The sequence below is a fragment of the Vicugna pacos genome, chromosome 29 (assembly GCF_048564905.1).
Source record: "Vicugna pacos chromosome 29, VicPac4, whole genome shotgun sequence".
NCBI lineage: Eukaryota > Metazoa > Chordata > Mammalia > Artiodactyla > Camelidae > Vicugna > Vicugna pacos.
In genome coordinates, this window is record NC_133015.1 from 23596257 (window position 1) to 23618462 (window position 22206).

Genomic DNA, 22206 nt, shown 5'->3' on the forward strand with positions numbered 1-22206 from the left:
TAAGCTTACCTGTGGAATCTGTTTTGGAAGCGACCAAAATTATTTGAAATTTGTGTGTTGAGTGTGTCTGCTAAAGAATCAGACCTCCTGCCTTGCAAACACACGCCGTGTGGGCTGGGGGACGCTTTCAGACCTGCCTTGGAACCGCTCTGTGCGACTGGCTTCGGGGGGCTGTCCTGGCAGCCTGCATTTACTGTCACTACGCCTAATTCCCTGCTTACTAATTTGTAGGTAAATGTTCCCAAGGTGTTCTGCGGCCTCCCTATTTTCAAGGATGGTTCTCCTCCAGTCAGAAAACTAAACTTAACTCCTTTAGTGATTCTATCCAACGGTTCAGTTAAAAACAAAGCAAAAAGCCCAGAGTCCTCGCCTGGAGTCCCCCCTCTCATTCTATCTTTGTCCGTTACTTTCCCCCTTGGTGAAAATGCTCAGCGGTCATGGGGTCAGTCACAAGGCTACTATTTCGAGACCTTTTCTGGTCCAACCCTGCAGCCACCCTCACTCTAACCACGACCTGACGGGTTAAACACAGCGAAAGAAGTGATACAAAATAACACACTCCTTCTGACCCAGTTTTCCCGAGGTACACTCATGTTCCCCCAGAAAAGTGGAAAAGTATTTTCCCGGAATGGTTTTCCACCTGAAGGAAGACCCGGCTTCCACTGGCTCTTCCCAGCTTAGCCCGTGCCTTCCCGTCAGCCCCACCGCTCACCTCCGGGCACGCGGAGCAAGTTGCTCTTCCTGAAACATCCCCCCCCCCCCCCCCCGCCTGTGCTTGGACACGGGCTGGCCCTCCTCTTGAAAAGCTCTCCCCCTGGCGCTACGCCTTCTGCAGTCACATTCTGCATGTCCCCAGGGGACGCAGTAGCACCGGCCCCGATTCCCAGGGAAGACGTGTGGACTAGGGCTCAGGACGCTCACTCGATGTATATTTGAGATACATCCACACACAGACACAGTGTGAGGCAACTTGTGGCAAATACGGTTTGCAGCAAAGAGGAGTGGGTGCGGTGCTGTCTCTGCAGCCAGACTGCCTTAATCTGAATTTCTTCTTCCTGTGCCCTTAGACAAGCTGTTTTTCTGCACCTCTGTTTCATGTGACATTGGGATAACAAAGGGCCTAGCCAATCTCTCATGAGACTCACGTAAAAGTGTGATGATGCTAGGACTTTAAAGGCCACTGGGGGGATGAAATGAAATTCATACATTAATTAGAACATTGCTCTAATTATTAGCAAAATGGAAAGCATTTTAGAAATTTGATTGTTACCATCCTAGCAAATTTCAAATCATAGTACCAACTCACCTAAAATAAAGATCAGTCACACCCGAAATAAAAAACTCCAACCAAAATGTCCTCGTTCAAATGCCTAAACAGTGGTGTCTCCGTGATTTCCTTCACACCTGATTAAGTGGTCTACTTTCTTCTCCTTGTCCCTCTTCGGGCCCTTATGCAGTTCCTGTAGCTTCTGTTGCACTGAGGATCAAAAGATACGCCAGAGACTTGAGATACGTAAGAACCTCACAGGTTAGAGGGGAGATCAGGCAGATCCGAGGCTGGGAGAAGGCAGCTGCTGCCTGTCTCTGCGTCTCAGCATAGACACACATTAACCCCTCAACCACAGCCCTGGCCTGTGGTGTCCACTTCTACACATCTGACTCTCCCCACCATCCAGCCCACCCTTTGCAATATTTTGGGAATTAAAGAGACCATGTACCTAAAGTCCTGAGTGATAAGCAAAGAGATGCTAAAAAAATAGCAGGTGTTAATGAATGGAATGTCCCTCCCGAACACAAGTTGATAAAGCGTGGTATTAGCTGGGCACCCACCCAACCTTCTGCAACAAAGCGATGTTTTACAAACTGCTTTTCCACCTTTAGGCAGCTCTAAGTGTCAATGGCATCAATACCTAACTGAAATCTTCCAGAATCGAAGTTCTGACCTTGCCAGGGCCCTCCCTTTCTCCTTCCTTTAATGGCCCCACTGCAGTACTCTTGGCAACATTAAGAATCACCTGATTACCTTTATCACTCTAAACTCTGAAATAAGCCACCTCAGCCGTATCAGCACAAACATATCACCCTGCAGGAACTCAGAATCATATTTTATTCTGCTTCTCAAAACCTGGTAGCTAGCATCTTATTCTTCGAGTATATTTGCAGCAGCTTTGAAACAGTGGTCCTCTAAAAATAAATGCTGCCACTTTGTGCAATAGTGTCACGTTCTGAGTGATCTCGTCCCAGGTCAGTGACCACTGCCGTTCATGACTGCATACGCTTGTGGGAACAGAGTCAAGCGCGAGTCGTACTTTGGGTTCTTCTACTAAAATATCAAACTTCAGCATCAGAAAAATTATTTGCTGTTCTTGGCCATTTAGGCTGCGACAAGTTGACAAAGGCATCTCCAATTATAATGATATGAAGATTTAAAGAGTAACTCCTTTCTTTAATAGTAGTATTTAGAATTCGCTTTTTTTTTTTTTTTTTTAGGAAACACAACGCAACTGGAAGACAAAACACAGGTTTCTTTCTGACGCTGATCTGACATCTCCTCCTAGTCCTAGTGTTTAACCTTCTGGGTCTCAGCTCCCCATTTGGAAAACAGGAATAAGAGTAGAGATTCTGCCTGTGGGGAGAGGCAGCGGTGCTGGGGCGGAAGTGCTTTGATGAAGCAGTGCCATGCAGGTGTTTATCATCAGAACTTCTCCTTAATTTGAGAACCTATCAAGCATCCTCAAATAAGTCATATTTAGAAATTAAGATGCTTTATCATTGATTGTAAATTATTTTCTTTGCCTTGACAACAAAAATAAAATATTTCTCAGTTAAGAGGAAGAGGCAAAAGAAAACAATTTGGAACCAACAATACGACAGAATGTGAAAGCTGAGATCTGGAATATATCAGATTCAGAATAACTGTTTTTCTCATCTCGAAATGAAAATAATCACCTTTTTTCAATGTGACTAACAAATTCAGATTTTTAAATATCTGGTTTTATTGTTAACTGTATGAAAAAATGTATGGCCACATCTCTTTCGCTGGATATTCAACACATCAGCCTGTAATTTATTTTTACCTGTGAAATGGTTTTAAAGGATAATTGTTATCACAATATTAGATCCACCAAAACAGATGAACAGAATATGAGTAAAACATTTTTTAGACTGAAATAAACATGTTTTTACATGTCTTGAACCTTAGAGTTAGAGGTGATCTAGTCTGATTGTTTCATCGAATGCCTAAGTCACCTCTGCACTGTGCTGGCAGGGGTCACTATGTGAATAAACAGTAGGTGCCAAGCACAGAGCAGGCGCTAGAGACACCAAAGACAAGTCCGCGGAAGCTGGGAGGAGCACCCTGGAAGCAGTCGGTGGCAGTGAGGGACCTGGGTTCTCATTTGGGCGACTTAGCAGGTGACGCCCAGGCTCTGTGCACGTGGCGCCCCATGAGCACTCACTCACTGTTTCTCTGAACAAACAGGAAACATTAAGAGTAACTGGGAATGAATATAGTGAGGAAAATACAGCAGCCGAAAGTTCACCGAAACTACGTTTTTGTTCTTGTCTGGATGTTTGCGAATGCAGAGGAATGTCACAGAACCCAGATTTCACTTCCTGAGGCATTCAGAATGAACATGTCTTTTCTGCATAGTTTTGACTGTTACAGGAGTGGCTTGTGCTCTTTCACGTGTTATCACAGACATTCTGCAAACATTTCTTATCCACCCTGACGCTGAACACTTACTGAGGGAAGCTGGGGCACGGGAAGCGTCCGAATCACCTCCCGGGTAGCCTCTGGACAACATCAGTCTTTGCTTCTGCTTCCTAAGACGCCGCAATGCATCTGGAGTCCAGCATTGCCCCCTTCGGTGGGTGCTTCAATCTGATTATTCCTCCGGATGCCTCGACATATCTAAAAGAATTGGATGCCGCCAGATTCCCAGACCCTCTTCATAAGAAACAGCCGAGCAGGACGGCGGCAGACAGTTCTTCTGAGGACAGCAGCCCTCCCTCTGAGACACGACTGTGTGTTCAATCATGTTAGAACAGTAAGAGGAAGCACACAGGCTGCTTCTCGAGTTAACATTAGGTGCCAGATCTTGAGCTCAGTGTCACATGCCTTATGCCACAGGACGTGCTCCCAGTGCTCATTACTACGCTCGAGGTAGTTCCCCATTTCAGAGGAAATAAATCGAGCTTCGGAGAGTTTAAGATCTGTGCCCATTTTCAGAAACCCCAGGGGTGGGTTGTCTGACACCTGCCGCACGGTTCTGCCCTGGGAACCCCCTTGGGTGGGATGTGCGCACGGCCCCGCTCCCAGGATGGAGGCCAAGGAGCTGGGCGGGGCCGACGGAGGTGCATCCTGATTCGTTTGTCACTGGAGCCTCAAACAGACCCAGACTTGGGAGGCAGCAGCCCCAATCCATTCCCCTCTGACGTTTGAATCCGAATCCAAATCCGAATGAGTGCGAAGGAATCCCAGGGCCTGGGAAATTTGCTCTGACACCCCGAGAGCACATTTGGAACAAGCACGCCTCCTCCCCGTGCTCTGAGAAATTACGTAGGAGCCACCAGCCGGCAGAGCACAGGGTCCACCCCACGCACTCTCCAGACACGTGTCGAAAGAATAAGGGAAGTGGATGCTTCTGACTTTTTGGTTCTACAAGCTGAAAGGGAGCATTTCCTTGAAACCCAGTTGGTAGTGATGATTAGGCCAGCCCTGAAAAGCCCGGTTACTTTCCAGTAATTTGGGGAGAAAATACAAAGCTCCTGATGGCATGAACTTGAAATAATTAGATGCCTCTTGAGTTCATTATGTTGCTATTTTACATTCAGAGAAGCTCTGAGCGACAAGATGAGTTGACAGACCAAGGGAGAAATGTGGCGTGCGGTGCCAGCCAGGACCGCTGGCGCCCACACTGTAAACCCCGTCACCGACTTCATAATAATAGCTTGTCGTAAAAAGTATCTCCAAAACTCCACTCAACGGACAGCAGCTTCTTACTAGGGCTCACCTGGAATAAGGATAATTTACTCTGCTAGTCAAGGTTGTGTGGGAGGGGTGATGATTGGATGGTAACTTGCATTTTTTGTTTTTGCACGATGAAAAACAGACTTTCCCCAACGTGATGAACTCAGCAGTGTTGCATCCCATATGATAAACCCAGAGCTGGGGACTCTCAGGCTGGAGGGGACTGAAGCGACCACTCAGCCTGGCTTATTTTACAGCTGAGAAAACTGAGTCTCAGCCACCACGGCATGTAAATCCATTTAGCTACTTAGCAGGGGGGTCAAGAGTGGAGTCCCCTGCCCCTAGCCCACTTTCTTCTTATCTTCCATTCTCTCTCTCTCCCTCTTTAAGTAAATTTTTATTGCGAGTGTATGCAATGTCCACGTGGAGTTCCAAGAAGAAGAATTAAATGCCCTGCAACTTAAGAAATGGAACGTTCCCGATGTCTCTAAAGCCTCCTCCTCCCTCCCCTGCATCCCCGTGGGCAACCACGTCCCTGCATTTCAAGTTAATCATTCTCTTGTTTTTTTCTCCGTATCAGGCTACCTCTCTCGATTTAGAATATTTCTTTTATTGTGAGAACCAAATGCACAGATGTTCCCCGAAGCACAATGGATATTTTACAGCTCTGATATAAGGTCAGAATTTTAAAGCCATAAAAATAGCCAATTAGGCTTCCAGATCAATCTTGCATTTGACCCCCATTAGACACCGACTCACTCTCCCTGGCTGGGAGATGGCACCAGTGCTCCTGACCATGAAGAACCTACTTTTTGGCATTTCCACATCCTTTGATAATGTAAATTTATAAGAATAATGAGCTCCTCTGGGAAAGTCCTTGCTTCTCTCAGCTCATTGGACTATGTGGTGTCCTGCTCATTTTAGTGCACTATTTTGTTCCGAAGCCCCCAAACAACAACAAAACTAGACCTCCTCCCTTTTTGAGCGCTCAAATGGTTTCCGGGGATGAACAAAAACAGTGACACTCAAACACTGTCAGTTTTAATTTCTATTCCCCGGTGAGGACAAAATCTGATTGGTACCATGGCAACACGTTGCCTCGAGCACCAAAAGGTATTACTCGCACACAGTCTCGCTCACAAATTCTCTTTATAAGTGCTCGGAGAGGTGTGATCTGCTCCCAGAACCCACTAAATTAAAAAAGGCTGAAGAAAATCCAATTAGGGTTTCCAGAAGTACCTTTCTGGGGTCTGATAACATCAGATTACCGTCTCACATCCCACCCCCCTCCACTGTATCCGCGAGGTGCGGGAGCCGCGTCAGACGTCCTGACAAGCATCAAGGAAGTGGAGAATCAAGGCGCAGTGGGGCACACAGGCACAACAAACTTGAGGAGCTCCGGGGGTTTTCTTTGGCTTCTGCTATTCTAGTTCGTTGGATTTTCCTTCCTGCCTGCCTTGCGTCCAGGAAGAAGCGGGGAGGTAGTAGCCCTAATTCCCCAAATTGGCGGTTCGGTCCTGGTGGAAAGGTTGATTCCTTAGTCATAAACGATCCGTTTTTTTGTTGTCTTACTGACACATCAGAGTTAAACACCCCCCATGTGATGGAAGCGGGTTCTTCTTGAGTACCTGCCATGTACCGGGTATGATTCGGGGCATTTGTCCTTCACAGTGCCTCAGCAAGTTCTTGCAGGTGCCTGCCCTTTGAGGCAGGGCTTCCCTTCTCCACTCCTCTGATGAAGAAGCAGATGCAGAGAGGTAGAGAAATGAGCTGCAGCTCAAAGTTATTAGGTGGTGGAGCCAAGATCACAACAGAGTCTTTTGGATCTGAACTCTCTCTCCATTTGGCTCCTTGAGGAGGCAGCCTGCATAGTTCTCCGATTCTCTGGGTGGTGGTGGCGATGGAGACAAGTGTCACTGGCATTAGGCACTATGATTTTCAAATATTGTGTTATAATTTGAGAAGCAGTCTTCCATGCCATTGACCATAAATACCATTTGCATTGGCACCTCCCAAAATGAAATATTTAGGTATGCATCTAATGAAGCATGTACAAGATCTCTATGAGGAAAACTACAAAACTCTGATGAAAGAAATCTCAAAGAACTGAATAAGTGGAAAGATATTCCACTTTCATGTTGTCAAGATGTCAATTCTTCTCCATTTGATCTATCGATTCAGTGAAATCCCAATTAAAATTCAAGCAAGTGATTTTGCAAATATCAATAAACTAATTCTAAAGTTTATATGGAGAGGCAGAAGAGCCAAGAAAACCAATATAATATTGAAAGAGAATATGGTTCTTGAAAGAGAATGTGGTTACCAGTGGGGAAAAGGCTAGGGAGGGATAGATTTAAGAGTTTGGGATTAACAGATGGACATTATTATACATAAAATAGATAACAAGGACCTACTGTAGAGCACAGAGAACTATATTCAACTTCTGGGAATGAGTTGTAATGGAAAAGAAACTTTATATATAAATATATATATATGTGTGTGTGTATATATATATCTATATACGTATATGTATAATTGAATCACTTTGCTGTATACCCCAAACTAATGCAAATCGACTACATGTCAATAAAAAAAATAGGAATGAAAGAATATTGAAAGAGAACAAAGTTGCAGGACTGACACTGTCCAACTTCAAGACTTTCTACAAAGTTACAGTAATCAAAAAACGTGACATGGTGAAAATCTGACAGATAGATTAGTAGATCAGAATAGAGGGTCCAGAAATAGACCCACATAAATGTAGTCAGCTGATTTTTGACAAAGAAGCAAAGACAATAGAGAAAAGATAGTCTTTCCAACAAATGGTCCTGGAACAACTAGACATCCACACGCAAAAAAAGTGGATTGAGACACAAATTGCACAACCTTCACAAAAACTAACTCAAAATAGGTCACACTAAATGTAAAACGAAGTCTTAGAAGATAACATAGGAGAGAATTTAGATGACCTCGAGCACAGCGATGTCTTTTTAAATGCAACACAAACAGCAGGGTCCATGGAAGAAATAATGGACAAGCTGGACCTCACTAAAATGAAGAACTTCTGCTCCGTAAAAACCACCGTCAAGAAAACAAGACAAGCCTCAGACTGCGAGAAAATGTTCACAAACGACACGCCTAATGAAGGCTTATTACCCCAAATTACGAGGAACCCTTAAAACTCAGCAATAAATACAACAACCCAACTCAAAAACTGGGCTGAGGACCTTGACAGACACCTCACCAAAGAAGAAACACAGATGGCGGTAAGCATGTGAAAAGATACTCTAGATGATACGCCATCGGGAATATGCAAATTTAAACAATGAGATCGCACTATACGCCTATTCGAATGGCCAAAATCCAAAGCACTGACAACATCAAATGTGGCGAGGAACTGTCACTCACTGTTGGTGAGAATGCGACATAGTACGGCCACCTTGGAAGACAGCTGGTGGTCACTTACAAAACTCAACATACTTTTATCATGTAATCCAGCAACTCTGTTCCTTGGTACCTACCCAAAAGAACTGAAAACATGTGTCTACACAAAACCCTGCACACAAATGCTTACAGCAGCTTTATTTGTAATTGCCAAAACTGGGAAGCAACAAAGATGGCCTTTCGTAGGTGAATGGATAAATAAACTGTGGTACCTCCAGACAATGGAATATTATTCAGCACAAAAAAATGAGCTCACAAGCCATTAAGAGACATGGAGGGACCTTAAGTGCATATGACTAAGTGGAAGAATCCAGTCTGAAAAGCCTGAATACTGTATGGTTCCAACTATATGACACCTGGAAAAGGTGAAACCATGGAGACAGTAAAAGGACCAGTGGTTGCCAGGGGTTGTGGGGAGGGAGGGGCACAGAGGATTTTTAGGGCACTGAACATGCTCTGCATGATTTTATAATGATGGGTGTATGTTGTTAAACATTAGTCCAAACCCATAGAATGTACGACATCAAGAGTGAACCGCATGGCCTTTGGGTGACAATGATGTGTCCGTGTGGGTTCATCCCTGGTAAAGGTACCAGCTGGTGGAGGACGCTGGCAATGGGAAAAGCTATGCCTCTGTGGGGGCAGGGTGTGTATGGGGAATCTCTGTGACTTCCCTCAGTTTTGCTGTGAATCTAAAACTACTTTTAAAAATAAAGTCTATTAAAAAAATGAAGAAGATATAACCACCAATTTCAGGAGTCCTATACGGTCCTAAATGGTAGAAAATGTCTCAACACTTGTGACATGAATGCTCATAAGCTTGTGGGGAAGAGATTAGTTTCGATATCCATGGCATGAAGATGATGTGCTTGGAGAATTTAAGGAAAATGCACAGCATTTGTTTTCCTCATAAATGTATATTCTTTCACACACACACACACACACACACACAATCCAAGCTGAAAGTACTTCGTGCTAAAAATATAGGTCAGTGGACAGATCAAAGTCTAAGTGGCATTTGCTGGGAGATATCTGAGGTTTCAAGACCCCCTGGGACGACTCTGAAATTAAGAGTCGAGAGCACAGCGCCGTCAGCGGGCTCCAGCTCTGCAGGGTGGGAGTGAGCACGGCCACACGGAGCGCTCCGGGGGAAGGCGGGCTCATATTTAACCACAAGTGAGGAAAATGAGCTCGAATTGGTCTACGCCCACTCAGAAGAGAAATGAAATGCGAGTTTTGCAACCTCATTTCATAGCAAATTTAGAAACACCTGGGGGGGGGCACTTCCTTCTCCACTTGAGACAGGAAGGAAGGAAGCAAGATGGCGGCTCACGTGGACCACTTGACGCCCCACGTGCCAGACAGGAGGTTCAGGCCCTTTGTGTTATTTATCTGATCCCAACACAACACTGCAACTTAGATCATTACATTATTTTCCAGGCAAAGAGGCACAACGTCAGTGTGGATAAGGAACACACTTCAGGCGACGAGGTGAGTGAGAACATAAAGGATCATTCATGATGAAATTTCTCCACGTTGGGGTCCTTTACTGATAGGAGGGAGCTGGGAAGCCTGGGCTCTGGTCCCAGCTCCACCTGCTACTGGCAGAGTTACCTTTGTTAACTGACACTAACCTTTGTGAACTACTAGTGGGGGCCGGAACGGATTAGATGAAGACCTTACTTTTGCTCGACTTCTCAAGTGGACCCTCCACCATAGTCTTGGTTATTTCTCTGTCCTGAAACTGATCCTCTTAGCCACATCACTCATTGTATTCTTCTTTTTATAGTCTTCTCCTTCTTCTCCTTCTTCTTCTTCTTGGTGGGAGGAGGTAATTAGGTTTATTTATTTATTCTTAGAGGAGTCACCAGGGATTGAACCCAGGACTTCATGCTTGCTAAGCATGGGCTCTACCACTTGAGCTGTAACCTTCCCCTTCCTTGTCTCTTCTGATCTCCCCACTTCTCTCTTACTTCCTCTGCTTCACTGACTGGTCTTTGTCCTCTTCCTCTTTCTAGTGTCCAAATCAATGCCTGCCATGGAGAGGGACTCAACAAATAATGTTTGTTCGGCCAGTAGTGTGATAATTAATGGAGACTTCTTTCAGGTCCTAATTAAGACGTTGTAGCCTATTGTTGAGAGATGTGTTGCTGGACATTAAGACCCAAGAGTGATGTTCAGGACCCTTAAGCTTCAGGATCAAGTTCACGTTATTCCCCCCTGATTTCTCGGGGTTGGCAGTGTCGCAACACGTGCTCTTTGCACTCCGACTCCCTCCTCAGGGCCCAGCAGATCTGCCTCCCATTTCTACATTCAGAATCATTCCACTCATTCTTTAAGTTCCAATACTCCCTCTTTCATAAAATTCCCTAGCATCTCCAAATTTGGAATAAGAATCTCCTTCTGAGGTCACAAAACACTTCAAAAATCAAATTTATTTCAAATGGCTTTTTATTGCCGCTTCACTTATCTATGTCAACTTTCAAAAATCTGTGATTTAAAAAAAACCTATGCATTCATTTACTCATTTATTCCAAAAGTCTACGATAAAACTATTTGTTTCCTTTTTACATTCTAGGAGATATGTTTTAGATTTTTTTTTAATTTGAATCTTAATTCAGTGTTTTAGCTAACACAAATCTGGTGGCACCCTCCTTTCTAGAAGCCTACGCACTGGAATTCCTACATTTCAGCCCTGCGCTGGAGGACTTCACGCCCTGCAGAGCTGTCCTAGTGTGGGAAGCGACACTATTGTGGATGCTAAAAAGTTTTGGGGGTTTGGAGTCTCCTGAGGCTCACAGACTCTTAGACTTTTTCTACAGCTGAGTGGAAAGCTGTGGAAATTTAGAATCACAATGAAAGTGCTGACAAAACCTTCCGCAGGCAGCGCTCGGCAGGCGCTGTCCTGCAATCAGGAGCTCATTGTGCGCGCGGGGGAGAGACTCTCCACGTGGTTCTTCACTAAGGACCGCTTACAGACCGATGGAATCAGTCCCTCCTTTTTCCTCTTCCTCACATCTGGCTTTGAGAGTGCGGTGGGATCTCATCTCTCTAGATTGCATCCATATACGTCCCTGTGCATGAGCGAGCAGTGCACTGGAAAAACCTTTCTTAAATCATTCAGCGGGAAATGACCCCAGTTCTTTACTCCTGCTGAGTCATCGAGAAAATGCCAGCTTGCATGGAGAGAGACTCAGTCTCTCTCCAGTCTGCCCAACGAATGCAAAATATTTCTAGGCCCGATGTGTGATGGCGAAAGTCTGTCTGGAGCGAGCGGGTTTCACAGTGAAAGCTATTTAAGTGATGGGGGGCGCTTGCCTCATCCACCCACCCAATCAGAATTCGGTCAGAAAATCCCGATGGTGGAGCTGTGTCTGTGCTTCCTAGAAAAAAAGTTATTTGGTCGATCGCTTGAGCATGATGTGTTTTTGCCAATTGTCGGTGTGAACGTAAAATACTGCAAGCCATATCAGTAAACAAAGAACGTTGAAGCCATCAAGTCATCAGCGGCTGCCGCCACCTCCCCAGTGAAGGCAAGCCTGCAGCCCGGCCTCTGCAGCCACTCACAGTGGTGCACCCTGAGGGGATCAGAACAAGAAAGGACAGGACACTAGCCCTAGATAGTGAGGTGCTTGTCAAAAGAATGAATACAATGAGCCCAAATGTTTGCTTCCTCCCATACATGGAAAAGTGCTAAATTCTTTAACTTGAGATGCCTGGTTTTCTTTAGCTGATGAGGAACCTTTTATTGTTTCAACTCCCTGGTCTTTCTTGTAAAGCTCCTGTATATCCTGGCTCCTCCCCTGGCTCTTGGGGGCAGCCCCTCAGAGCCATCTAAGGGGCTGTCATCCCAGAATGAGTCCTCACAATTGTCCGCCAAATAAAACATGAGTCTCATAGGCTGTGTGTTTATTTCAGTCTACATTGGACTTAGAGTTCTATATGTAGCCATTGGAATAAGTGTGTTAATTGTGGTATTCAATGCTTTTATTTCTAGTTAACCTTTTTCCTTCTCGAGTTATCATTTTTGGAGGGAACTGTATTAACATTGTCCCCTGAACACGCGAGTTCTGCTCCTTCATAATTCCACCAGTTTCCCCTTTGTATTCTTGAAGCTGTGTTATTAGATATAGAAAATAATAGAATTTTAATATTTTCATGGTGAATGAAACAGTCAATCTATTTAATCTTTAGTAGTACTTTTTGCATTAAAATATGTTTTGCTTGATATTAAAAATGTTATTTGGGAAAACACCATAGTAAACCACTTGTGAATTTTTTATTAAGTTTACCTCATTTTATTTTATTTTAAAGTTGATCTTATTTTATTAAGTTGATCTCATTCCTGCTCAGGGAGCATTAAAATTTTTTTAAACTTTATTTTATCTGTTTTTGGGGGGCAGGTAATTGAGTTTTTAAAAATTAATTAGTTAATTTATTTATTTAACTAATTTACTTATATGGAGGTCCTAGGCATTGAACCCCAGGACCCTGTGCATGCTAAGCACCCGCTCTGCCACTGAGCTGCACCCTCCCCCCTGCAGTGAGCATTTTGATTACTACTTATGGTAGTTATTTTTAGTGTTGAGAAATAATAATTATAGTATGTTGATACTCAAAGTAAATATTTGCTCTGCGTTTGGGCTAAAGGTCAGGCAAGAGGGCTGCTGTTCCCTCTGTAAACAAAGAAAAACAAAGAGCGTGGCTCACCACCCAGCTCTTCGAGGATTGAGGCTTCATCACTGCAGAGCTGACGGAAGGTGCGCCCCGGCGGGGTTCAGGATGCAATCAGGATGAGGCTCTCTGAGCTTTGGAAAAACTGAGATGGCTGGCTGTGCATCTCAGGAAGCCTCAATGACCCTAGTCTTCCATACATAGAAACACACTAAAACCATTCACTACAGACACCTGTTCTTTGCCACCAGGGCGTATGGGAGACTGCACCTGTTCCCTGGCCAAAACCCACGTCCATACAGGCCCCTCCCCTACCACCCTGGCGGGGACCACTGGCGGGCTGTCACCCGGGCTCTTGTCCTCAGTGAGTCCCCTGAATACAACTTAAGCTCGCAACCCTTACGTTGTGCCTTTCTCTGAAAGTCGGTACTGTGAAGGTATTAAGTGTCGCCACATTACTGAAAGTTGGTGGGTTGGAAGCTGGCAAACAAGGAAGCCACAAGAAAGACAAGGGACCCGTGAGTGTCTGGGGACGCCATTCACTGCAGATAGCATTTCTGTCTGTTTGCTTCTCTGTCGCACCAACCATTCTGCAACCTTCCACCAGGTTGCTGCTCTCCAGCGGCATGCGTGTGCAATTGCTCACATTATCTGTTCACCACCCCCCACACACACACGACCTGGCCCGTCACCCGACCCCTGAACACGCATGCACGCTCCCTCCCATCTCACCGCGGAGGAGAGGGGGAGACGGAAGGAACACTGAGTGGAAAAAGACCAAGTTTTGTGCCTGATTATTGGAGATAATTAAGTAGAACCTAAGAATAGTCAGGCCCTTATTTCATATTATGTTAGAAATGATTCAAATTCAAAACACTTCACAGCTGTGCTTCGGGCTGATCTACCATAAGGAGCTGATTTCAAGCCCTGGAATCAATGATCAGCAAATGAAGATTCTCTCTGTTCTTCTAAGTATAACTTGGAGCGGCACCATGACTCAGAGGCTCCTGAGTGTGGAATAAAGGGATCGATGATGTCATCACCCCCATGGCACTCAGCACTGACTCTGCTAATACTTTTCAATGGCACGGTGCAGTGTGGCCGGCGTGCCACATCGGTGTGGCCGGCATGCCCCGTAGGAGTGGTGCAGTGTGGCCGGCATGCCATGTCGGGTGCGTGAGCCTCTCCTTACAAGGCTGTTGATGAAGCTGACTCTTTAAAACTCAACTCCATATGTGAATTGACTAAGCAGACTGGCAGTTTACTATTTCATTGATTGATTTATCGAGAAATCCAAGTACTGAACCATGTGAAAATACGGGCTGAAACTCAAGAAATACAGAAAAATAGGTATTTCTTTTCAAGCATCTATGCAAGATTTACCCGGAGACTAGAAATATCTCTCAAGCGTGAGGACTAAGTCTAACAGCGTGCTATAGGTGACACCAACGTCCCCATTGCTCTGAGGACACTGTAACCCACCAGCATTGCTGGACAGACAGGCGTGGACAAAACCTCTGGCTTCCCTCTTCTGGCTGTTTTTGCTGCCCTCTTTTCCTTACTGAACATGACCAAATGCTGGGCACCATTTGTGACCCAGCTCAGGAGTGTGCCACTCTTTTTTTTTTAATTAAAAAATTCTTCTTATTAAATTTTTTTAGTGGAGGTCCAGGGTATTGAACCCAGGACCTCGTATGTGTGAAGCATGCACTCGACCACTGAGCGGTACCCTCCCCCTCAAGGCCACTCTTTTTATGAAAACTTGCCCGATTCTTCCAACCTTCCCTGACGTCAAAGACAGCATGGAGTTTCTACTTCCTCTGTGTGGTTTTCCGTAAGAGACCATCCTGTGTCCCCAAAGGGCCTTAACATGGCCACCCACTGGTTGAGCACATTGAATTATAATAAATCTTCCTTTTCCATTAGGTTGAATTCTTCGAGAGCAGGGCAATGCCACGTGGTTTTGTATCAGGCACGCCTCGCGCCTGCTTTGTCACACAGCAGCCTGACTCGTCCTTCTATCCGACCAACGCCCACCGACTGCTCACAACGGGGCGCGGTGACTCCCGGCGCCAGGAGGGACGCGCCACAGCCCTGACGCAGCATCGGCACCCGCAGCCGCCAGCCCTGAGTCTGTCAGCGCCTGGGAGGGGGGCACGCTGCCTTTTTTTAATACCCGGTGGGACCTCGCACTCGGTACTCTCAAATATATTTAATGTATTCATAAACCCAAGGGAAATCACAACAGTCCAGTGCTGAGGGCACTACTTTATCATTTTCGTAAGATTTAGCTCTTTACAAGTTTTCTTGGGTCAGATTTTTGTGCGCTTTGAGGAACTTACGTCTGCCTTCCTAACAATTTTGGTTCAAATCAAAAGTCTCTGATGAAGCTGTTCTTAAGATCTCGTTTAATCAGTAATGAACTGCTGCTGCTGAATAGAGTAGATTCAGTGAAGTGCATGTGGTGGGTACAATGCAGAAACAAGGGGAGAAATTAGGACACTTCTTGGAATTAAACCCTTCTTATTCCAATGGGTACCGCTGAGAGCTCTTTCCCAAATCTCAAGAGATTTGCCCCATTCCAGCTCCTGTCACACTTATTGCCCTCACTGATGTCCTATGCATTTGGATGAGAACATTGTGACAGTGAAGAATTCTTCTTAAGAAATGTGCCTTAAACTTGCCAATTTTATGTATGAAAGCCCTCAAACCCGGCTTGACCTCAAATCCGTTTCACTTTTAGGTATTTATTTTTGAGAAATACCTAAGGCCGCAAAGATTTAGTTTGTAGTGTGTTTATCATAGGATTATTTATTATGGCAACTATAGATGATAACATAATTTCAAAAACAGGAAATTAATAGGAAAAAAGGATAATCTCTATATTGGTAAATTATGCAGGTGTTAGAAATGATGCAGAATTACATACATTGTCATGGACATTTATTCATGTCATGTTGTCAAAAAAGGAGGTGACAAATAGTGTCCATATTTTAATTCTATTTTAATGCAGTAAGTACTAAACAGGAAAGAAAGCGATAAGCAATAAAATATAGTCACTAATTATGGTAATAAAGTTGTAGCTGACGTGGGCTGATTTTTTTTTAACAAAGATGAGAATTATTACAACATGCTTGTCTAGGTGTGGTGGCAATGATCCAGGAGAAAGGAAAAATTGATAATGCGGGAGAGAGAGAGAGGATAATTCCCTGAACAAGATGTTTGAGCAGGTGAGAGGGCATGGGACCCAGCACAGGAGAGGAGGGGTCGAGGGAAGAGAGAGAAGCCAGGGCGATGGGTGCAGAAGCAGGTGGAGCAGTGGAGTTAGCGGTGGGAAAATAAAGCAGATCTTGCTCCCTGGCCTCTGTTTTCTCACCGACATGGGAAGGGAGACCAGGAGTTCCCAGTGACGGAGGCAGACCGCTGGCAGTGCGAGGACACAGAAGAAGGTTGGAGACAGTTTTGGAGCAAGAAAGGGCATTTCATGGAGAACTGAGGTAGGATTGCTGAACAGTGTTGAGTGACCACTTGAGATCTGTGGTCAGACATTTAAGGAAATACATACCTTCGCAGGCATTTCCCCAACTCCTTGATTGCTGGCTTCCCACAGGTCCTGCCAAGAGGTGGCACTGGCAGGAAGTTAGAAGGTCAAAGGAGGGGAAAGGAGATGTTTTTCTGGCTTCCAGCTCAGGTCAGCAGCCCATTGTCATTGGACCTCTCCTGGGTCCGGCCCTCGGCATGCCTGGCACAGCCTCACCACGCGGCAGGTGGAGCAGCACTGGGACAGGGCCCTGAGCAGCAAGAACATTTCTGTGTTGTGCCCCGCTCCGCCACCAATTGGCATGCTTCCCTGGGCAGCCTCAGCAGTGGCCCCTCTGGTCATGCAGCGCTCGCCAGGCCGGGCATTCCGGGGATCTGAGCGTCTCTCCTCCTACCTCCAGCCCTAGGGGTGGGAGCTTTTTCCTTGGATTAGTAATGCCTGGCTTCCACTCGCATCCTCTTTTTGTCCTCCTTCCTTCCCAGCACCTGTGGAGTGGACTCCCTGCTTTAAATCCCTTCTTTTAGAAATACCTCACGTGTTCTGCTTTCCTGGCTGGGGATGGTATTCTAATTGACACATTGTCACAGCAGCTAATGACCACCAGCAAAACCCCCAGACGCGGGCGGGGACACTGGAGGTATGGGCATCAGCCATCGGCGGGGGGTGGGGGTGGGTCGGCGGGGCACACACCAAGCTGCAGGAGAGCCACGCGGCAGGGGCGCGGCCCTCATGACCGCAGCCTTCCAGGGCAACGCAGACCACCTCCTCCAGCCAGGCGCCAGGCGCTAGGAGAGGGGTCCTGACGCCACGTGATTAGAAGGGAACTAAGGCCTCTGGTCTGACCCACTTTTTCCAAAGCACTCAGTGTAGATTTCATAGAAACAGCTCTCTTTTTGCACTCGTAGTTCATCAGTTTATATGCCGTCTACTTAAACCAAATGGTTACGAGAACAAGACGGTGAAGTGAACAGCTTCTTTAACCCGAACTGACCCTCGTTACGTGTGCAGCTCAGCTTGAGGAGGCAGCTGTGCCTGTGGACTCAGGTAACCTGTTTGGAGGGAACGTTCAGCACACTCAGGGCACCAGGAAGGGCACTCCACGCAGGGAATGGGGACCTGCTGGCCCAGCGTTGGAGAGAGGAGTTTTGCTGCGTCACCCTTGAGGCAACGACCAGCCCTCCAGCTGGGATGGTGGACCCTCAGGTTGCGCGTGGTGGGCAGAGGAACTGCTCAGAGACCCTGTGTCAGGTGGTGATGGGCTGGACACCCACTAAGGTCCCTTCCAACGCAGGGTCCGCGGTGCAGTGGGAACGGCCCCCAATGACCAGAGGCTCGAGCAGGGGCCCCTTGGTGGGGAGGGTGAGCTAGACACGCCCTCTGGGCCCCCCTTCATTTTATATCGTCCCCTCTGGAAAACGGAGCAGCTCGTTCTGGAATACACCCAGATGAATCCGGCGTTTCTAAATTTGTTCTGTCACGTTGTTTATCATGTCACATCATAAACTTTTAATGAAAAGTGAATCCTTTTTAGGACGAGTTTTACAGAGCTTCACACACCATCATGCACACAATAGACATTCGATAAATGTGCTAATTAACGAATGAAAAGAGCAACTGCACAGTAGACAGAGCTCAGGGGACGGCACCGTCCCGCTCGCGGGCGCCCCGCCCCCCGCCCCCGGAGAAACCCGGGCTGGTGCCGGCGGGTGCAGACAGGCAGGCGATGCAGCGGACCTGGGCCCGGGCAGCTGGGCTTCCTCTACCCTGGGCCGTGTGAAGGCAGCGGGTGTGGCTCTGCCGGCTTCACCGTCAGGCTGAGCAACTGGAAATCCAGCGGTTTAGGTCTGAAAGTCCTCATCAGAATAGGACAAGGGAGGCGGTTTGCCCACTCAAGGACACGTCTTCCCCTCGCTGGCTGGGGACGGTTTCTGCCGGAAGTTTAAGGGAAAAAGCCCCTTAATCTCTGACTCCCTAGTCGTCTCGGGATGAAGGCAGGAGAAAGATAATTAGAAACATCGTCCATTCCCCTTTCCTTCCGTCCTTTCACAGAGTATTCAGGATAAGCCGGAGGCAAGGGGGCAGCACGCGAGGGTCTGAAGATGGAGAAATCAGAATCGAAGCAGGTGTGGGTGTCTTTCCCTGCCGAGCCCAGCTTTCCGGGGCGCACGGCCCGTGGGAAAGCATTTGTTCACAACTCGCTCTGCGCATCACGGCGCAATACGCGGAGAGCGTAAAATGAGGTTTTCCAGTCACAGCAAACAAAGGCGGAAACTGGAAATGAAGAGCTCAGCCACCTGGAAACGGCGGACACATTCGGGCTGGCAGGCGGGCGCCCACTCTCGCCTGGGGAAGGCTTGATGTCTTCTGCTTTATCTGGACGGTTCCCCACCGAGAAGCACCCTTCCCGCCTGAAGGCGCCGGGGCGGGCCGCGCACCTGGCCGGCCGAGCCCGCGGGCGGCGCTGCGGGGGCTCCGCGGGGCGCGTTCGGCGACCGCGCTGCCTCCTGGGGCTGCTCCGCGGAGCGCGCGCTCGGAGCCGGGGAGCGCGGCCCTCGGCCCTGCTGCGCGGGGGTGCGGGGGGCGCCTGTGGACAGCTGTGCCTGCACGAGCCACTCCCTCTCCTGCCGGCTGCGGGAGGCGGGGTCTGCACATCCAAAGCCAAGGGCTCAGAAGGCCGCACTCGGAAAGCTAAAAGTGACTGCAGAGGCCGTCGGGCGCAGCCTGCCTTTCCGCAGGCTCTCGGTGGTCCCAAAGGCCAGGCGGGGGACTTCGGTCTGTACACGGCAGTTAGCCCTCTACCTTTGCTTGCACCATGTGCGTAGACTCAGCGGTCCCGGATGCGTTTGAGATGTTGTTTGAAAATAGGACCCTCAGGCCTTGGACCACACTTACTCTTTAACACCCGGAGCCGCACCCTCCACCCGGAGGCCAAAGGGAGCCCAGTTCCCATCTCTGCTTCCTGCACAGAGTCCTCCTTCCGCCGCCTCTCCCTCCATCCCACCATCCTTCTTGGCTGCCTGCCTGCCTTCTTCCTCTCTCCCCCCCACCCCCTACCCCCACCCCCACCCCCAACCCCAGAGGGGATATGGGGTCGGAATGCAAACCACAGCAAGATGTGGACTGGAAACTCGAGGCGCAGGGCGCTGCACCAAGCTGTCTCCCGACCCCCACGCCGTCTCAGCTGCCTGCGCGCAGCCGCACCTCCTGACGTCTCCTTACACTCCAGGCACAGCTGTTCCTAGCGGAATTCCAGGTCCCATGAAGAACAGCAGCTGTGCCAAAGGCGACAAGGCGGAGGAGTGACAAGAACTGAATATTCATCTTCAGTTTCTACTCCGCCCTCAGAGCAGGAGCCAAACTGCCCTTCCCGGCTCGGGACAAACTGAGAAACAATTAACGCTTCATGGAAACAGTTCTCACTGAGCCCTCAGCCTCCAGCACAAAGAGGCACCTCTGACTGCATTATTCAGTGAGTGGGGAGCTCTGAGAAAGGCTTTTCGCAGCTGACAGCTTTAAGGCTACACCAGCTTCCATAAGGAGAATACAGCTTGTAAGCATCAGTTTAAAATGCCGTATTTCTTGTTTGATTTTTTAAAAAATTGGTTTTAAGAGAGTGTTCATCAGAAAGGAGTAGATAATTGAAATTGGGTTTTAAAAAGCAATTTTCTTTCTACCCTAAAATTAATAATTTTAGACATAGACATAAATGGCAATAACTTGCAGACCTAGGACCACTCTCTACCTGCTAAATGAAAACCTTTTGGAGATTTTAATTCAGAGTTATTTGCAAATACCTCACGGCTTTCACACCATTGATCATTTGCATTCATTATAGGAAGTTGTGCTTTTACATATAAATCCTAAGCAGCTTTTACCGTAAAGATGTGCGAAAATATATGTTGGACTAGATTCGAGCATATTTATTTTTCTTTTCCTGGAGGGGAGAGGCTCTGTTCTTATCATTCACATCAACTTAATTTATAAGTTGGTTCATTTGCAAGCGGGTTGCAAATCAACAGAGGTTTGGATTTAGAAATTCTCTCTGAAGATAGATTTTTCTTCAAAATGCAAAGGGAAAAAAAAAAGGATTTGCCTGAGCTGATCTTCATTTGCTGGAGGTTTTGTGGTGGTGGTTGTTTGCTGTCAGGTATTTCTACTTTTCAGGCTTTTAACACAACTTCCTGCTCACCTTCTTGCTTAACAAATGGCAACTGCTGGATGGACCCAGTGGCCTTCTTCCCCACTGCATGCTCAGCGACTTGCATCGGTCCTGGTGCTCTTTGGATCAAACTGTCTTTTGCCCTCCTCGGGAGCGATGTGGGACACGTCTCCCCTACAGCCTTCTGATTTTCACAGCAAGGCTTTCCTTGGCTGAGGACAAGGTCCTCCTCCCACAGTGTGTAGCAAATCTGATGCAAAAGTGAGCTGAGCAGGTAAGCTGGGGACACCAGGCGTCAGGGAAGGGCCACACCTCTAAGAAACACAAACCTTGATTCTTAATCTGATAAGGACAAAGAATTGTCTTTTCTCCATGTTTTTCCCTCCAGAAAACTTTACATCAAACTCTCAAACTGAAAAGGTGATCTCATTTTCTTTGCACCTCCCTCCCCTTTCTTCCTTCCGTCTTCGTTGTCTTCAGGGGAAAAACTCTGTGATTTTCTAACTCTTTAAGAAACTAGTAGAAACGCTCTGTAATCTTGGGTCCCGGGAAGGTGACTCGCAGCACTCCCTGCTTGTGCTTGGGGTCTTCCCTTCTCGAGAGCTCTCACTTGGCTAACGATACCAAGGGGCGGCCAAGTTGCTCCGGAGCCGAGCAATCGGACAGATTCAGTTTGATGTTGCCTTTGAATTCGTATCCTCGCACACAGACCACCCCTCGCGCACTCGCCTGGCCCTGTGCGCCTCCAGGGCACTCCCGGACGCCGAGGCAGAACAGTGCTGTCCAGGAGTCCGGAGGTCATCTGGTTTAGCTTGTGACCTTTACATTTGAGACACCGAGACCCAGAGAGGTTAAGTGACTTGCACCAGGTCTCAGAGCAGGAATGCGACATAAAGCCAGAGCCCCTGGTGCAGCTCACGGCCTTCTACCCCCAAACACGCTCATCCGCAGGCAATTTACATGCCTCATCGCCAAGCTTTTCTCCTCTGTTTCCGTGCCAACACCCATTTTCTCTTTCTTACAATTCGCTTCCTAGCATGTGAGACTCACACCCCACGGAGCTCTTTGACCCTTTTCGCACACTTCTTGGAGCGAAGCTATTCTAGTGTGGAGCCAGGGTTGGGGCCAAAAATTCATAAATAAATGGGTCACTGGCTACCAGCACACTCTCCACCTTTCTTTTCCCTCCCGCTTCCCTCCTGTTAGTAAAGAACTCAGCCTAGGCTAATGTGCTCCTTGCACATTATACCGACACTGCAGACATTCCTTAGACCAGCCAGACCGCGTCTCAGGTTAGAGGGTGGCCCTGCACACAGAGGAAGCCACAGGCAGGCTCCGCTGAGGTTGAAATGAAATAAGCGCATTTCAGAACGTTAACTGTTTAACAACATCTGTTTAGTCGCAGGGTTGACAAAT

At 47.3% G+C, this 22206-nt stretch overlaps 1 protein-coding gene across 1 annotated transcript in view; it reads right to left on the reverse strand.

Moving 5' to 3' along the window:
• The window catches only part of XKR4 (XK related 4), a 283966-nt gene that overhangs the window by 73859 nt on the left and 187901 nt on the right, over window positions 1-22206 (reverse strand). The window lies entirely within an intron of this gene.